This window comes from Magnolia sinica, chromosome 6 (genome assembly GCF_029962835.1).
Source record: "Magnolia sinica isolate HGM2019 chromosome 6, MsV1, whole genome shotgun sequence".
In the NCBI taxonomy this organism is placed as follows: domain Eukaryota; kingdom Viridiplantae; phylum Streptophyta; class Magnoliopsida; order Magnoliales; family Magnoliaceae; genus Magnolia; species Magnolia sinica.
Window position 1 is genome coordinate 101,843,033 of NC_080578.1, and position 18,066 is coordinate 101,861,098.

At 36.2% G+C, this 18,066-nt stretch overlaps 1 long non-coding RNA gene across 1 annotated transcript; it reads left to right on the top strand.

The window, feature by feature from the left end:
* The first annotated feature begins 693 nt into the window (after positions 1-693).
* LOC131250165 (uncharacterized) lies at positions 694-16,152 on the top strand. The gene is made up of 3 exons (XR_009173106.1): positions 694-725; positions 15,909-15,963; positions 16,069-16,152. It is a non-coding gene; the product is annotated as an uncharacterized LOC131250165 (long non-coding RNA).
* Positions 16,153-18,066: the final 1,914 nt, after the last annotated feature.

An 18,066-nucleotide genomic window follows, 5' to 3' on the forward strand; every position in this document is an offset into this window, starting at 1 on the left:
CATCGAAAAACATAACTTTAGTTTATCCCTAAGCATTTATCTCTAAGCCAGTTATCCATAGGTCCAAATCTTCTAATCTAAGAGTTTCTAGGGAGTCTCCTATCCGCATTGATGTTCAGCAGAACAACAGTCTATGATCCTGGACCAGGTATGTAAGCTGTACATGAACCAGGCTAGCTCAGTCAACTCGCTCGACTCAATTCAAAACTGAGTTCGAGTCGAGTTAAGCTGGTTTTTTGAGCTAAAAAAATTTTCAAGCCGAGTTCAAGCTGGCCCGAGCTTGAATCAACTTAGTTCGATATATAACTCGTACACGGCTCAACTCGATCAAGGGGTATAAAGAAAATTTTAACCTAATATAATTTTACCCCTTTCTTTCAAATCTCACTCAACCCAATCGGCCGCCCAAGTTCCTCTCTCTCTCTCTCTCTCAGCTAGTCCGGTGACCTAGCTACCTGTCCTCGCTCGTTGGTCCGATGGTCTGGTCTCTGCACTCGACCGGCCTGCTCACCTGATCGCCCAGCCCTTGTTATTCGAGTGTCTGGTGGTCCCTGCCCTGCCCAGTCGCCCTGCCCCTACTCACCTACTTGCCCAGCCAGTGCTGTCCAAGCGTCCGGTGGTCCTTGCCCTGCCCCGGCCACCATGACCCTGTTGTCCGAGTGTCCGGTGGTCTATGCCCTACCCAGTTGCCCTGCTCATGCCGCAACTCGCCAATCTGGCCGCCGGTAACGCAGTCGAACCCGCATATGTATTCACTACAAAACACTGTACAAAAAAAAATTCCAAGGGGTCAACTACTCATACTTAAACAGACATATGCAAAGTTGTTCAAATAGACCAAGAATTCCACTTCCAAGCCAATAGTTGCTATCATTTAGCAAGTTTGAAGGAGATGCGTCTCAAGGTAAACTTTTCGCTCATAAGTTTGAAAAAGAGAAGCTGAAGGAGTGGTATGAAAGACTTGTGATCGTTGATGAACAACCATTTATAATAATAAAGAGTAAATTTCTTAATTCTTATGTTGAGAAGGTCTCTCGCGTTATTATGAAGAGGAAGTGCATGAAGATGTACACAAGTGAGAAAATGAAACTGAAAGCAATTTTGGTATCAATCTCAAGGGTAAGTTTGACTTCTGATTTGTAGACGACTTCTAATCAAAGAAAGAGATACATTTCCTTCACCGCACACTATGTTAATGAAGATTGAAAACTTTGCAAGAGAATATTGAACTTCCGCCACCTTCAATAAAGTCTATCTATAAGATTGGGGCATTGAAAATAAAGTCTTTTCAATAACTTTAGACAATGCTTTAACAAATGATAGTATAATATCATTTTTATATAACCAGTTTAAGGCAACCGACAATTTATTTTTTGATTAAAAAATATTTCGAGTTTAGTGTTGTGCTCACATATTAAACTTAATTGTACAAGAAGAGCTGAAAACAATTGACCAAACTATAGAGAATGTGAGGGAGAGTATAAAGTACATAAGAGGCCTTTAAGATTGAGTATATGGAATGACATAGTTCAACGTTTGAATGTGGAGTTTTTTTTTTTAAAAAAAATATTAAAGTTAGATGTATGAAAACTTTCGAATTCAACTTTTGAAATATTGAATTTGGCCGTGGAATTGGAACTTGCATTTTTCGAAATATGCAGCGCGTGATAGAATGTATGCTCGGTTGCCTACTGAATAAGATTGGAGCAAAGCAAAAGAAGTTTACAAGTTTCTCAAAGTTTTTTTTTTTTTTTTACTACACGAAGATATTATCTGGAAATAAGTATCCCATATCAAATACATATCTTCCATTTGTTTGAAAGATCAATGAAGCTTTAAGAAAAAGTTTCAGTGAAGGTCCAAATTTTCTGCAACTTATGACACTTGGTATGTAAATGAAGTTTGATAAGTACTGAGATAAATGTCATTTTTTAATGGCCTTAGTGATTGTTCTTGATCCTTAGTACAAGATCAACTATGTTAAGTTTTTTTTTTAAAAAAAACCTCGGTGCAAGATCAGCTATGTTAAGTTCATCTTTATTAAGATTATTCTAATCAAAGGGCTAACTGAAACCTTGAAAGTTTGTGACGCAATCGAAGAATTGTACAATATTTACATAACCACATGATTCACACCAAGTGATAAAGAAGTTAGAGCTCATGCTGCTACAAGTTCTAAAACTATGCTTGACGATGAATATATGTGTTTCTTAGCACAAAAAAATACAAAAAATGAAATAAAAGAATTAGAGTTAGACTTATGTCTCAAAAAGTCAATCATAAGGTGAAAAGATTCAGACTTTCATGTTTTGGAGTGGTGAAAAATGAGAGTTAGTGAAGAAAATTACCTTATACTATCGGCGATGACACGAGACATGTTGTCAATTCCTATTTCAACGGTGACATCAAAATTTGCTTTTAGCACAATGAGTAGGGTAGTAAGCAAAAATCAAAGCTCCCTTATACCAAATATAATTGAAGCATTAATTTGTACACAAAATTAGTTGCGTTTGAGTTGAGATGTAATAATTTTAATATTGATGAGGATGAGAATGAGTCTCAAGAAGCAGCATATGCAACAACAACAACATGAATGGAGTTAAGTTAACATTTATTGTTAATTTCTTTAAACATGAAAATGTTTTAATATGTACTTTTTAGTTTATGTTATGTTGATGGATGTTATAAGTACAACGCATCAATGATTTTTATTTTATTTTCATATAATGCTTTTACTTATATTATAATTCATATTTCATTATTACTTCTTTTTATCATATTTTACTATTGTTTTTATATCTCATATTTCATTTTTTTCATCTATTTTTATACTTCATTATTGTTAAAATAATAATATTTTAACATAAACTGTAAGTATGTTTTCAAGTGCACATTCAACCGACATTTGGGACTATGGTTCCTTAGTCTACTCTTCAAAGTCTGAAAAATTGAAGATTTTGTGTTATTTGTATGAGGCCAAGTTGGTTAAAAAAAAAACGACTCGGCTCAGGTTACACTTATCATGCCGGGGTGGAGATGCAAAACCGTATCATAAATCTTCAAAAAAAATTCAACTTCTTTTCAAAGCACTTATTGATTCAAATAAAAAACGTTCACTCCCCCATCCAAACTTTCAAAGGTAGATGAGGAAGCTAGATTATTAGCATTGGAAGAAGAACAATTCTAACTCACCTTAAAACGTAGTATGGAAGAGGCTTCTACACATCAACGATGTCCTCATAGATAAAATGATGCTGAAGCAGGTTCAAGTTGCACAAATAATAAAAAGAAGAGTAACAAACCATCTAAGTTTCTCTCCAGTCTTGGTGCATTTTACAGGGCATTGGGAACTATATATAAATCTACTCACAAAGAAAGTTTAAAAAATCTAATTCAAACTATACAAGATGATGATGAAAAGCTCTCCCCACCTTCTGATTTGAGAGAGGTGATCAAATACGTATATGAAGAATTGGATAGCAGCTCAAGCTCGGCAAACGAATCTCTTCTCGAGTAGTAATTAGTAAATAACGACAGTAAAAAAAAAACTTTTCTGATATTGTTGTAATAAGAATATTTTTATTTTTCAGTTTGTATTTTATTTTTTATTTTCTACTTTATTGTGTTTGTATTATTAAATATTATGTATAATTACAATTTTAACTCGATACTTTCCAATTCTGATCTCGAACTTGATCTCATATCGAAAACTCAACTCGAACTCAAATTCGAAAACTCAAAAACTCAAACTCGAACTCGAACTCGACTCGAAAGTTCGATCATGAACTCGACTCAAATTGGTCCAATTTACTGACCGAGCCAAGTCTTGCTGGACATAGTGGCTCGATCACTAAGCTGAGCCAAGCCGAACACGAGCCGGGGGTATCTGCTGATCGAGCCGAGTCGAGGAAAGGCTAGCTTGACTCGATTCGACTCAGTATACACCACTAGGTATATGTAAAACATCATAATGTCAATCAGTGACCCAAATTGTCGATAAGATGTCTATCATCTATGAACCATGCCCTAAAAATCTCTCATATTTGAAGATATTGGACATTCAATGAATAAATTTCTTCAATTGAATACCGGAGAATTTGAGGCATGTTTTATCATGCATCATGTGAATGGTTTGAATCATGGAACAATGGACCTCTTTTACTGATTGAACTTACAAGACCTATATTTTATTGTAAGATTATATATTTTTTATCTACATGATATAACGAGATAATATATTAAGATTATACTAATCTACTCTGAAAGTGTCATGTCCCAAGATCTCCTAAACTAGAAGATTCTCCTTATAAGGCTATCACAATCACCAAATAAAGGTAAGTAAATTTGAGAATAAGATGAGTTAATATACAATCATAAATCACAAGAGATAAGATTTATATAGTTCACTAAAAAGGGCTACAACCACAGGCAAAGAGTCAATCAATAAATCCACTATCTTCAGGAAGAAATTATAACTTAGTGTAGAGAAATAAACACTCATCAATCCGATGAAATACTTGTCAACTCATCTTTGTTTTGACTTCCAATGCAACTACAAATAAGCATAGAATCCTATTTCATGCTGTTGTCACTCCCACAGAAAGCACCGACCTGTTATCGAGAGACATACACGAGGCTTATGTGATTTAAAGGAAAAAAAGGTAAATGTTTAGAGAAAATTTTAACTTGAGAAATCATATATATATATATATATATATATGGAAAGCTGAACTTAGGCTATAGGATATTTCTCCCATTTGGCATTAAGAAATATAACAACAAACAAATTATATAAGCAAAATTATGTGACTGTATTTGGTCAATCTGAAAGTACCTCCAAATAACATGGAGCATGGCAATCATATCATATAACATGTTCATTCTTTAGTTCTAGTTAAAATAATAAATGAATAAAAATAGTCGATGCTACATATTAGACCAAGGATTGAAATCCCTAATCACGAGACTTCCAGCTGGCGATTGGTAGGTGAGAAATGGGTGAATTATTTGTTTGTGGGCATGTATTCGTAAAAGAAGTGGCCCGTTATTGGGAGGCCAGCCATCCTATACAGGTTTCATAAGGTGATGCTAACTTCACCGAGAGGAAGGTGGAAGGAATTGGTCATCGTGCATTGGTAATTGAGGAAGCCCTTAAACACAATCACATCCTTGTAAAAATGGTCTGATGTGACCTTTATGGCATTCAAGAGATCAATTTTTATCAGAATATTTGAATGCTTCTTAATTATCTCCTTGGCCCAAGCGTTGTAGTAATCGCGAGCAAACAGGAAGCCGCAAGTTCAGAATTCTTCGGTGCCCCGCAAAGAATCCCGAGTTCGAAAGCGTTGCTGCATTTTTTTTTAAACAAATGAGTTGGGAAGAGGGCATGAGGGTTGTGGCATGGTAGTAGAAACCTCATTGGAGAGATTATGTCGGTTCTTTATTTCAAGCCCCTGTCCAACAAAATGCCTTCTAGAATCTGTGGCTCCCTCATAGCCCAGTTGGCAGTGTATAAAATCCTGTTATGAATCATCCGGTTTGTAGGCTCGATGTACAAGATTGAAAGATTGTGATGTAAATTCATCGGGATGATGACCATCTCATCCTTATAAGGATTGTTGAATTTAATCATCTCTTGATAAACTTTTATGCTATCCCAGGAGTTCTTGAGACGGTTCTTGGTGAATTCCTTAATATTCTTCTGGGGTTGTTGTTCTTTGCTCTTCGACTATACCCTCTTTGTAAAGGAGGGAGATGGAGTGGATTCTTTATTACCCGGTTTGGAACTTTTCGTTCTCGGATTTGCAGTGGCCTTCAGCCATTTTTCCTAATCCATCTCTTAACCCTCTCGGGGAGGTCTTTCTACGTCGCCAATGATTATGACCTAGCATATGGGGCTGGCCAAGAAAGCTATGCTGTCCAAAAAGCCTATCACTAAGAGGTTTGACTCTTTAAAATGAGAATGATGCTTGACTATAGTCTTGACCATTTTTCTAGGGCAGAGGTCGACTTGGGAGGATTGAAGGTTTAAGGACTCTGACCTTTAACTAGGAGTTGTATATTATTAAGAGACGCCGAAAGTTCTTTTGCTCTTTGTCATGAGATCGAAATGTAAAGGAGAAGTAGGATGGAATTTTGGAAAACTCTGGGTACTTGGACAAGTTTCTACCAGGGCAGATGAGTATTGTATGGTTGCGTAATAAAAGGCAATTGCACGGTTGTGCAAAAGAGGTCGGTTACATGGTCATGCAATAGAATTAAAGAATGCAGGAAGAGTCAAAAGCAGAGTAAGTTGAGTGAAGAAGGCTCGACTTATATAGGCAGCAAGACCCGATGGGTGGTCGTATGGACCCGATCGCGCAATATAGCATGCGTGGTCACACAACAGGTGAAACTAGAATTTTTTATTAGATAAAGGTTCGATCCCCCATTTGATTCACAACAAAATCAAAGGAGGATTGGAGACTATCTATTGGAGGAAAAAAAAAGAATTTTTTTTACATAAGATCATCATGTTACCGACCGCGCAAAAGAGATGGACTGCACGACCGCACAATGAAGAAAAGAGGTTGGTCGGTGGTTGCATAGGAAAGTCTACCCATTCTAATCAAAAACCTGTTGCATAACTACGCAACAGATATGATGCGCAGCCGCGCAACAACTATTACTTTTGTAGACTTGGTAGTTCACACATTTGAAGGCTTACAAATATCACTTTCCTCTCTCATTTGAGACATTAACACGTGAGGAGCACAAAATAAGTCATAGAGATCTTCGAGAGTCTCTATATCTGAGAGTCACGGTATTCAGATATTTTACGGTGCGATAAGAGAGAAGAAAAGAGGAAGAAGATACAAAGAGGAGAGCAGAAGACCAGCTTGTTACGCGACCACACAATAGAGACTGTTTGCATGGTCGCGTAACAGGAATCCCCGATATATTTGATAATTATGCATCTTTGTAGATTAGTCGAGGATTCAATCTCTCATGAACATATTCTATGCATATTAGCGTAAAGTAAGAGTTTTGAACCCTCACAACTCTTTTGTCATTGCAACAGATGCTACATAAGTCGAGATGCTGTTGAAATTAATGGTGTACACCGAGTCGTATCAAGTCGAGTTGTCCTGTGCTCGACTCATCTCGGTCAGCAGCTACCCCTGGCTCGTGTTCAACTCGGCTTGTTGACCAAGCCATTATGTCCCACTCGACTTGACTCGGTCAGCAAATCGGACTAGTTCGAGCCGAGTTCGAGTTTGATTTTAAGTTTGAGTTTTCAAGTTATCGAATTTAAGTTCGAGTTAAGTTTTCAAGATGAGATGAAGTTTGAGGTCGGGACTCGAAAGTATCGAGCTAAAATTGTAATTGTACATAACATTTAATAACACAAACAAAATAAAGTAGAAAATAAAAAATACAATACAAACTTAAAAATAAAAAAATATTCTTATTATAAAAACATTAGAAAAGTTTTTTTACTATTGTTATTTACTAATTACTACTAGAGAAAAGATTCATTTGCCGAGCTCGAGCTGCTATTCAATTCTTAATATACGTACTCGTTCACCTCTCATAAATCAAAATGTAGAGAGAGCTTTTTATCGTTCTCTTGTATAGTCTGAATTAGATTTTTCAAACTTTCATTATGAACAGATATATATGTAGTTCCTAACGTCCTATAAAATGCATCGAGACCAGAGAGAAACTTGGATAGTTTGTTACTCTTATTCTTTTTATTCGTGTAGTTTCAACCTGTTTCGACATCATTTTGTCTTGAAGGACATCGTTAATGTATAAAAGTTTCTTCCATACTACGTTTTAAGGTGAGTTGGAATTGTTCTTATTCTAATGCTAATAATCTAGCTTCTTCCTTTACCTTTAAAAGTTTGGATGGGGGAGTAAACGATTTTTTTATTCAAATCAATAAGTGTTTGAAAAAGAAGTTAGATTTCCTTTGGAGTTTTAGGACACGATTTTACATCTCCAACTCGACATAATAAGTATAATCCGAGCCGATTAATTTTATTAACAAACTTCGTCCCACACAAATGATACAAAATCTTCGATTTTTCAAACTTTGGAGAATGGACTAAGGAACCATAGTCTCAAATGTCGGTCGATGATTCACTTGAAAAAAAAACCTACAGTTTATGTTGGAATAATTAGTATTTTAAAAATAATAAAGTATGAAAATAAATTAAAAAATGAAATATGACATATAAAAGCAATAAAAAAATATGACATATAAAAGAAATAATAAATTATGAATTATAATATCAACAAAAGCGTTATATGAAAATAAAATAAAAGTTATTGATGTATTGCACTTATAACATCCATCAACTAAAATAAAAAGTACACATTATATCATTTTCATATTTCAAGAAATTAACAATAAATGTTAACCTAACTCTATTCATATTGTTGTTTTTGCATGTGCTGCATCATGAGACTCATTCTCCTTATCATCAACATCAAAACTATTACCTCCCCAGCTCGAACACAACCAATCTTGTGTACAAATTGATCCTTCGACTGTATTTGGTGCAAGGGAGGTTCGATTCTTACTCACGACCCTACTCTTTGTGCTAAAAGCAGATTCTGATGCCACTATTGAAATAGAAATTAATAATATGTCATGTGCCATCGCCGATAGTGTAAGATATTTTTCTTCACTAACTCTCATTTTTCACCACTCCTAAACATCGAAGTTTGAATCCTACCGCCTAACGATTGACTCTTTGAGATACAGCCTAACTCTAATTCTTTTGTTTCATTGTATGTATTTTCTTGTACTAAGAAACACATGTATTCATCGTCAAGCACAATTTCATCTCTCCATAACATATTAATATTGTATTCGATTCTCATGTCGACTATCCACACAAAATGTGTGGATATTTAATGATAAAATAATTGTAAAAAATATATCCAGAGAGAATTGGAGAGACGAACTGAAACAGGCATGTGCATTTAAATTAGAATAAATGAAAATATTCTTATTTATCCAACATTGAATTGTCCAAAAGGAGATAATTTGAGAATTTCTATGCATCCAAAAATACATTGAATATATATCTAACAACATCGAAATCTTCAAATGGGCAACTGATTATCCTATATTGCAACTACAATAATAAGAAATTAACAATAACAATAACATTAATTAAATTAATAATAACAATAACGATAGCATTAATATTAATGTTAAATTAAATTAATTTAACATTAACAATAACAAGTTAACAACAAAATATCACTAATACTAATATTACTTTAATGTGGGGATTAGAGAACATTTAAAATCAAATAATTATAAATGATAACTAACGACAACATTAAATCATATGATTACCAATATAATATTAATTTAATATACATTATAATATTGATATATTAAAATATATATATTATACAATATATATATATATCTATATATATATATATATATATATATATATATATATATATATATATATATATATATATATATATATATATATATATAATATTGATATATTATAACATTAACATTACTTTAATCCATCCATCCATCCGATCCATCAATGATTCAACAAATCATCCATTCATCCCTATCTACCAAGTATCATCCATCCAACTAACCATCCAACCAATCATACATCCATCCATCCATCCCTCCCATCCATCCAAACATCCAACCAATCATCCATCCATCCATCCAAACCATCCAACCAATCCATCCATACATCATTTTTATTTATGTATAATATATAAATATAATAAATGATTTATTATTTTATTTTTTATTTAATATGTAATATATAATTAATTAATTATATATATTATAATATATAAATATAATATTAGTAGGGTTTATTAATTATTAGTTAGGATTTTTATTTAATAATATAGAGTTTAGTGTTTAGTGTTTAGTGTTTTTATCAATTGAGATTTTTTTATTTAATAAATAAGATATAATATACTTTTTAATTATATAATATATAATATATAAATAATATTTATAATTTTATAATTTATATAATGTAATAAATTCAAAAATCGAATTTGGCTACATTACCAGTGGCCGAATTGGCGAGTTACAACAAGGGCAAGGCGACCGAGCAGGGTAGGGACCATCGGACACTTAGACAATAGGGTCAGGGTGACTAGGGTAGGGCAATTGGGCAGGGTAGGGACCACCAGACTATTTAAGGGGTAAAGCTAGGTAAGATTAAAAATTTCTTTACATACCTCTTGACCAAGTTAAGCCAAGTCAAGCCAAGTTTGAGCTATATATTGAACCGAGTTGAGTCGAGCTCGGGCCAGCTCGAACTCAACTCAAAAAAATTTTGAGCTAAAAAAACCAGCTCCACTCGGCTTAAACTCAGTTTCGAACTGAACCAAATCGAGCTTTTTCAAGCCGAGTCAAGCGAGTTGACTGCGCTAGCTCGGTTTGTGTACAGCTCTAGCCAAAATTATTATTAAACTATTCTCAGTCACATTGATTAAATGTATTTTGTTTTAGAATCAAGGGTAATGGGAGGGATGTAATAAGAATTTAGATTAATGAAATAAAATGATAATGATTGTTCATCTATTTTTCCTTTGTTATGATTGAATGTGGATATTCTATCTCTAATACTTGTTTCTGGTCAAAACATTCATATTTATAAACAATCATGTACCATATAAACTTGATCCAAATGCTCCTAAGTGTCTCTTCCTTGGGTACTTAACCCCTCAAAAGGGATATCAATGCTATCATCTTGCTTCTCGGTGTCTTCTTGTTTCTATGGATGTTCATTCCTTCGCTTCTTACAGTGCCTCTCTTCAAGAAGAGATTGCACGTTGGTGAAGAGAGAACTAACTTATTGTTTCTTCATGTTACTATACCACCATATGTTTTTTTATTTAGTGGTACTATTAGATTAAAGAATATAGGCTCTAGTAGTGCTATTAGTTTACAAGATATGAGTGCACCTACTAAAGAGTTGCAAGTTTACATAAGATGGAAGCTAAAAGAGAAGCCAAAAGAGGACCACCCACCTCAGGAAAGTCTCTCCTTGAATGCAGATACTACTATTATTTCCATTATCACATCTTTTTTTCGTTCTCATGTTCATGTGGTTGATAGTACTAATGATATCAATCTTCCTATTATTATTCAAAAAAGTAAACATCCTCGTACTCAACGTCCCATGATAGATTTTATTTCTTATCGGTCTCTTTCACCACCTTATTGTCCTTTCCTAGCTTCCATTTTCTCTGTTTCTCTTCCAATTAGTGTTTTGAATGCTTTGTCTAAACTACAATGGAATGATCGATGCTATGTATGAGAAGATGAAAGCTTTAGAAAAGAATGGAACAGGAAACTTGGTAAATCATCTTAAGAAAAGCATCCAATGGGGTGTAAGTCGGTATATACTTTGAAATATAAATCAGATGAATTTATGGGTAGATATAAAGCTCGTCTAGTCAACTAAAGGTTACACACAAACATATGGTATCGACTATCAAGAGACTTTTGCACCGGTGGCAAAGATGAACTCTATATAAGTACTCATGTCTATGGCTGCAAACTTGACATGACCACTTTATCAATTAGATGTGAAGAATGCTTTTCTTCACAGTGATTTGGAGGAAGCGGTATACATGAAGATACATCCTGATTTTTTGTATCCTAATACCCATGGAAAGGTTTGCAAGCTGAAGAAGGCCTTATATGGTCTCAAACAATCACCTAAAGCATGGTTTGAGTACTTCTAATGCAGTAAAAAGGGTTGACTATTCATTAAATGATATCAGGAGAAGATAGTGGATCTCGTTGTTTATATAGATGATATAGTGGTAATAGGGGATGATGAAGAGAAGATTTTGAAACTCAAGAGAAGCCTTGGAAAGGAGTTTGGGATTAAGGATCTGGACAAATTAAAGTATTTAATTTCTTGGGATAGAGGTGGCATGTTCAAAGCGGGACATCTTTATCTCTCAAAGAAAGTACATCCTAGACCTTCTGAAAGAGATTGGTAATCTTAGGGTAAAGTCTAGAGATACTCTAATCAAAACAAAATCATAAATTGAATGACGAAAATGGTCAAGAATTACTTAATGTTGGGCAATTTTAGAGGTTAGTAGGCCGGCTATTGTACTTGTCTCTTACTCATCTATATATCACTCATGCAGTGAGTATTATAGTTAGTTCATGCATAATCCAATGACAACAAAAATGGAGGCAACTCATTGGATTTTTAGATATCTGAAATCATGTACTGAAAGAGGAATTTTGTTTGTTAGACATGTTCAACTTGAAGCCTATACTGAAGCAAATTGGGCCGGTTCATTTATTGACAAACAATCAACATATAGGTATTGCTCCGTAGTTGGGGGGAACTTAGTCACCTGAAGGAGTAAGAAACAGTCTATTATGACAAAATCTAGTGCAGAAGTAGAATTCAGTTCCATGGTTTATGGTGTATGTGAGCTGTTATGGCTTCGATCTCTGTTATCAAAGTTGGGGTACAACACTCTAGGACCAATGAGTATATATTGTGATAACAAGGCTATCATAAATATTGCTCTCAATCCTATTAAGCATGATCGCACTAAACATATTGAGGTGGACCAACATTTCATAAAAAAGAAGTTGCATGATGGACTAATTTGTACTCCTTACATTTCTACACAAATTCAATTGGCGGACATTCTTACTAAAGGAGATTGTAAAGCTAGATTACTTAAAACTTTTAAGCAAGGCATGATAGATATTTTTGCACCAACTTGAGGGGGATTGTTGAGCAATAAGGTATTTTGGTTGTATTTTTTTTAATATGTGTATTTATGCGCGAGGGTATTTATATCATTTTCATATGATAAAATATTTCTAATAAAATAAGAGAGAGATTTGAGAGAGAATTCACATTTTCTCATTTTCCCATTCTCTTCATTTTATTCTTCTTATTATCTTTTCATTCAAAAATTTTAATGGCACAATCTATAATCTACTGCCTCGGAACAAAAGCATTTCAATTATTTGATAAGACACTTCCCAACAAGATCGACACAAGAACAAAAGTTAGTATAATTAATTGATATTGTGCATTTAAAAATAATAATCTAAAACTAGTTTGAGAACAACCACTAGGTGGTCAGGGATCTTGATATGCATACTGATAAAAAGAAGATTTGGGTGTAAACCTCTAATGTCATTTTTGAACAACACACAATAGAAGTATGCCATTAGGTTTCGAGCTGCTGAGGAATATCATAACTGCTATATATGATCATCACATACACCATGAATTAACATTATCTACCACAGAAATAATCAAAATTGATCATACCGGTTCATCACTAACTCACACGAACAGTTCTCCACTTGTTTGCAGCAGCTGCTTACTTCCTCAGCATCAAATCCATTGCTTTTGAATAAACTAGTCAGGAAATCTTCAGGAAAAAAAAAACACGCTGGAAACATTAGTAGAGAATTATCAACATGTAGGCTAACCAAAGGAACATGATTACAATAACGGTCCATCATGTCTGTGGAAAACATGCGCAAATTGCATGGGCCGGGAAGATTATATATGCATCTAGAAAATACACGTAATGACTAGGGCGACAGTTAATCCATTAACGTTCCATCATTCCCATTCACCTTCTCAAATAGCCCCGATGACGACGACCATCGGTTTAGGACCTATAACAATATTAGAAATGTGTAACAGGAAGTAGAAGTGTTGAGTTCCTCTAACACTATTGATTTTTTATTTTTTTAAAGGAAATATGTATATTCATATGGATGGGAGCACAAAGGCTTTACAGATGTAAATTCGGGCAGGGCCAATGGCAAAAGTCGTGGGCCCACCTATCATATGAAGAAAAGAAAGACAGGAGAAAGGCTTAGGCCTCACGCAGGCTGCCTGATCCAATTCTATATATCTAGGAACAAAAGACCACAAATGGTAAGAGGGAGGTCCCCTAACGATCGGTAGATAAGGTCCACTTGACCATCACTCCCCAATCGGACCAGGCCATCAGCAGCTGTGTTGGGCTCCCCAACCTCCATAACGCGCATTAGTTACTCTAACACTATTGATTTGAACAAAATGTAAAGAGAACAGTAAAAAATCTTACCTCATCAATAGGGAGCACGGATTATCGTTAGTCGTGGCCAAAAGCTGCTGTTAGTCATCCTCGTTGGTCTTGTGTGGTCCACCCAAGATCATCTTTCCAAAACTAAGATGGGATTTCTTTGCAGATCAATGGCCAACAATCTAGTTGTGCAGAGAAGATTGCGATTCTCAAACTTATTCACATGTTTATATAGCTAAATACAGTAAATCCTAACCGTCTATATATTTCCGAGATCCAATGGCCCATATGACCCTAAATGGTCCCTTAAATGGGACCTACATCCATTGAGATCAAACTGCTCATCAGTTGGGCTTCGTGTTTAAATGGAAAATTGAAAGAAATTGATCAACGGCCCACGTACATGTATTCAACCCCATATGAGACGATCTGACCTCTGATATTTTACCAGGTCATCTTCATAGGTTGGCCATATGATGAGCGGCTTGGATCTTGAGCAACCATGCTATATTCGCACATGTGAGATGTGAGTACCTTAGAAGTTGCTCTCCTAGAGTACTTTGACATTTCCCAATGAATTAGGAAGAGGGCTTCCCCCATTCTCACATATGGACGTGGGCTGACGTGGAAACCCGGCACGTGTGCACAATATCTAAGTGGGGCCCACGGTATAATTCAACTTGCCAATAACTCAGTTTGGCCAGCTATCAAGTAAGGCCAAACATAGTAGAACTGGAAACAAGTTCTCCTCAAGCGTCCGACATGTTGGACAGTCCATATTCAACAGGAGAGAGAGAGAGAGAGAGAGAGAGAGAGTATTCAATACCAAGGCCCACCAGATAGACGGTCCATATTGAACAAACATACACTAGAGCAACAGCCAAACAGGAACTAAAGGGTAAAACCTAACTAGGTGGGTGACAGATAGAGAGCCAGCACGCATAGCTTCAAGCATGCACCCATGCAAGAAAAAACCATGTGTGCTCGCTCTCTTCTGTCACCGAACATACGCGCACAAGTGCATACACACACATACGCACATTCATCTGAAACTACACACGTGTACCCACGTGAGTGACAGACAGAGAGAGAGCACGCATAGCTTCAAGCATGAAATCCCATGCAAGAAAAACCATCTGTGCTCACTCTCTTCTGTCACCATACGTACGTGCACCCATGCGCGCGCGTACTCACCTTTGCATTCCTTTTATAGTAAACATCACCCTAGAAAACCGCCGAGAAAACAGCCCTGCAACCTTACCCAAACAGGTAAGGAGAAGATGGATGTGATGGGAAGGTTGTGGTTGATGGGTCTTATATAGAAAAATGGCCGTTGCAGCTATGTCCGAGTCGAATAAATTATAATTGTGGTCCCATGCGATGGACCAGATCGTGTACAACACCTTTTTTAGATAGCTGAGTAAAATACCCTTCTATATGGGGACCACCGTTATTTATATTTGAATCTACTCCGTCCATCAGGTTAAAAACATTATTTTAATCGTACATAAAAAAAATCAGCCGCATAAAAAAATTCTGGTGGGATACACCAATTAGAAAAATATAAAATTGCTCCTGTAAGTTCGAACGGTGTGGCCCATATGATATCTATCACATTAATTTTTATATTTTCACTCATTCCTGATTACTTACATCTTATTAACGGGTATGATGAAAGATGCAAACCATGGTGACCCAACATGCGTACATGCGGTTGGTATCCGATAACCATGGTTCTCTATGGTGTGGTCTACGTGGATTTTGGGTCTCGCTGAATTTTTGGTCCATATTCTAAAATGGAGAATGGAAACTAATGGACGGAGTGGATTTTACAGATAAAACTTGGTGGGCACCACAAGCTAGGGTGTTTAACGCGCTGCATTAAGACAGGTACTGTAGACGATTTCAGTCCGCTCATTTATTCCAACCTCACCCAATTTCCTACTACCGATGCGTCTTGTAATTTTAAATGGGAGTTATTTTATACTCTGGCAGATTGTGAGGCTTGAAACTCAGGCATTTAGAAGCTGTACACGCGTTGTATTTCTCACTCAAGACAAACCGTCCAAATCATGGGAGCCGTTGCAGATAGTCAATTCATCCAAAATTTAGATTGCCTTAATGGTTCTAATCTCTGATTAATAGATTTTTATATTCTAAAATTGTATTCCAGGCTATTTTTCATTTCAACCGTTCATTTGGTGTCCATGAATCGAATAGTTAGATTAACAAAACAACATGAGATTTAGCTTGTAATCCTTCTAAGATTGTTCCACAATTTGTACGGTCGGATTATAGTTAATTGTATGGTATTGGACAATCTCATACTGCCTGCCTATCAAAGATCATACTCTTCCAATGTGTCCCAGCTTTTCTTACTTCTTAAACCCCCATATCCCAATGTACGACCCATGCTTATCTCGCTACCTTCCAATCGGTTTTCTTTTCCCATGCACTCTTTTGCACCGAATATTTCAATAGGGAAATGATCACATGCACCGCCTTCACATACAGCCTCCTCGTTCCTCGGTGACTCACCACACGTGCAGGATATCCAATCTATCCAAATGTGGGCCCCACCATGAATATAGCCTCACACTAAAATCAGGACAATCCACCCGTTGGGTGAGTCACACGTATACACTAAATCAGACCGACAAGCTGCCTGTTGATTCTGTTGGAGTGGGCTTTTTCGCGCCCATTCCTCTTCATAGTGTGGCCCGCCTTCGTACGGCTAGGATACCTCGTGTGAGAAATCTGCGGCAAAGATGGTATGGCACGTGAAGTTCACATACAGTGCTTGCATGCAAACCGTTACTCTATTCAGTATCGTATGTGGTATACCATCTCTCTCTCTCATCCCTTGGTGAGGAATATTTCCTTGAAAATGGCCTTGAGAGGTGGACCACCATATCATGGAACCGTCCAATCACAGATAACAGAGCCTTATTTGTTTATGCCAAATGGAAGATTTATATAGAGCAAAAGTAGTTAGAATCTATCTCCTTTTACGTTATTTTAAACTAGAAAACTCACCGCAAACTCCTCTAAACATTTCAACCTACCTCCTTGTATATGACCTCCTTTTGCCTATGTTCCTCCACGGCGGGACCACATGAGATGGTCCGTTGATTTGAATTTATGATCCTAACCTTTGATTTTTAGAGTTGAATTCAAGCCGTTGAAATTTTGTTACCATCGTTCTAAATTCATCTAAATACAGTCGTTCGGTCAGATTTTTTCTTAATGGTAGCTTATATGCATATATTCGAATTGCATTGATGGTTTCGATCGTCAGATCTCTCAGTAAATAGGCCCCAGTGGATGGAAACACAGGCTTGAATCTATGTCGCGATGGAGGCAAAGCGAACTCTCGTTACTGGTGTGATAGTTTACCACCATGTTTTAAGCAGGACTCTTCATCCCCTGAACGAGGAAAACACCAACCATAATGACCGTTGGATCCGTATCTTGGCCGCTAGAATTCACACTGATCGATTGCAGGTTATTGAATTCGATAGCTGATCATTCAGCTCTATCATCCATTTGACAATAATTATTCTGTTGTCTGCGTACGTCATTTACCAGTGTTTCTTTCGAGCTTGCTGTACCCATGAGACGCACTCCAATTTGTATGGTCCAGATCGAAGTAGATGCTTGCCACGTGTACTAACACCACACGTTAAAAGATGGCGGTGGCTATCACCATGGTGTTGCGTACGTATCACAAGGAAAGAGAATTGTGAGGCAACAAAAGAACTAGTTGACTTAGCCGCGGATTAGATACTGATAAGGTCAGTAGCCAAATCGCTACTGAAGTGACGTCACCAAGCTCTGTGGACCCCACGATGATGCGTGTGTTGTATCCACACCGTCCAACCATTTTTAGAGATGGTTTTATTGCATGAGAAAACAAATGAGATAGATCTAAGGTATAAATGGACCCACCACAGAAAACCGTGGGACCAGTCACATCCACCGTTGAAACATTTA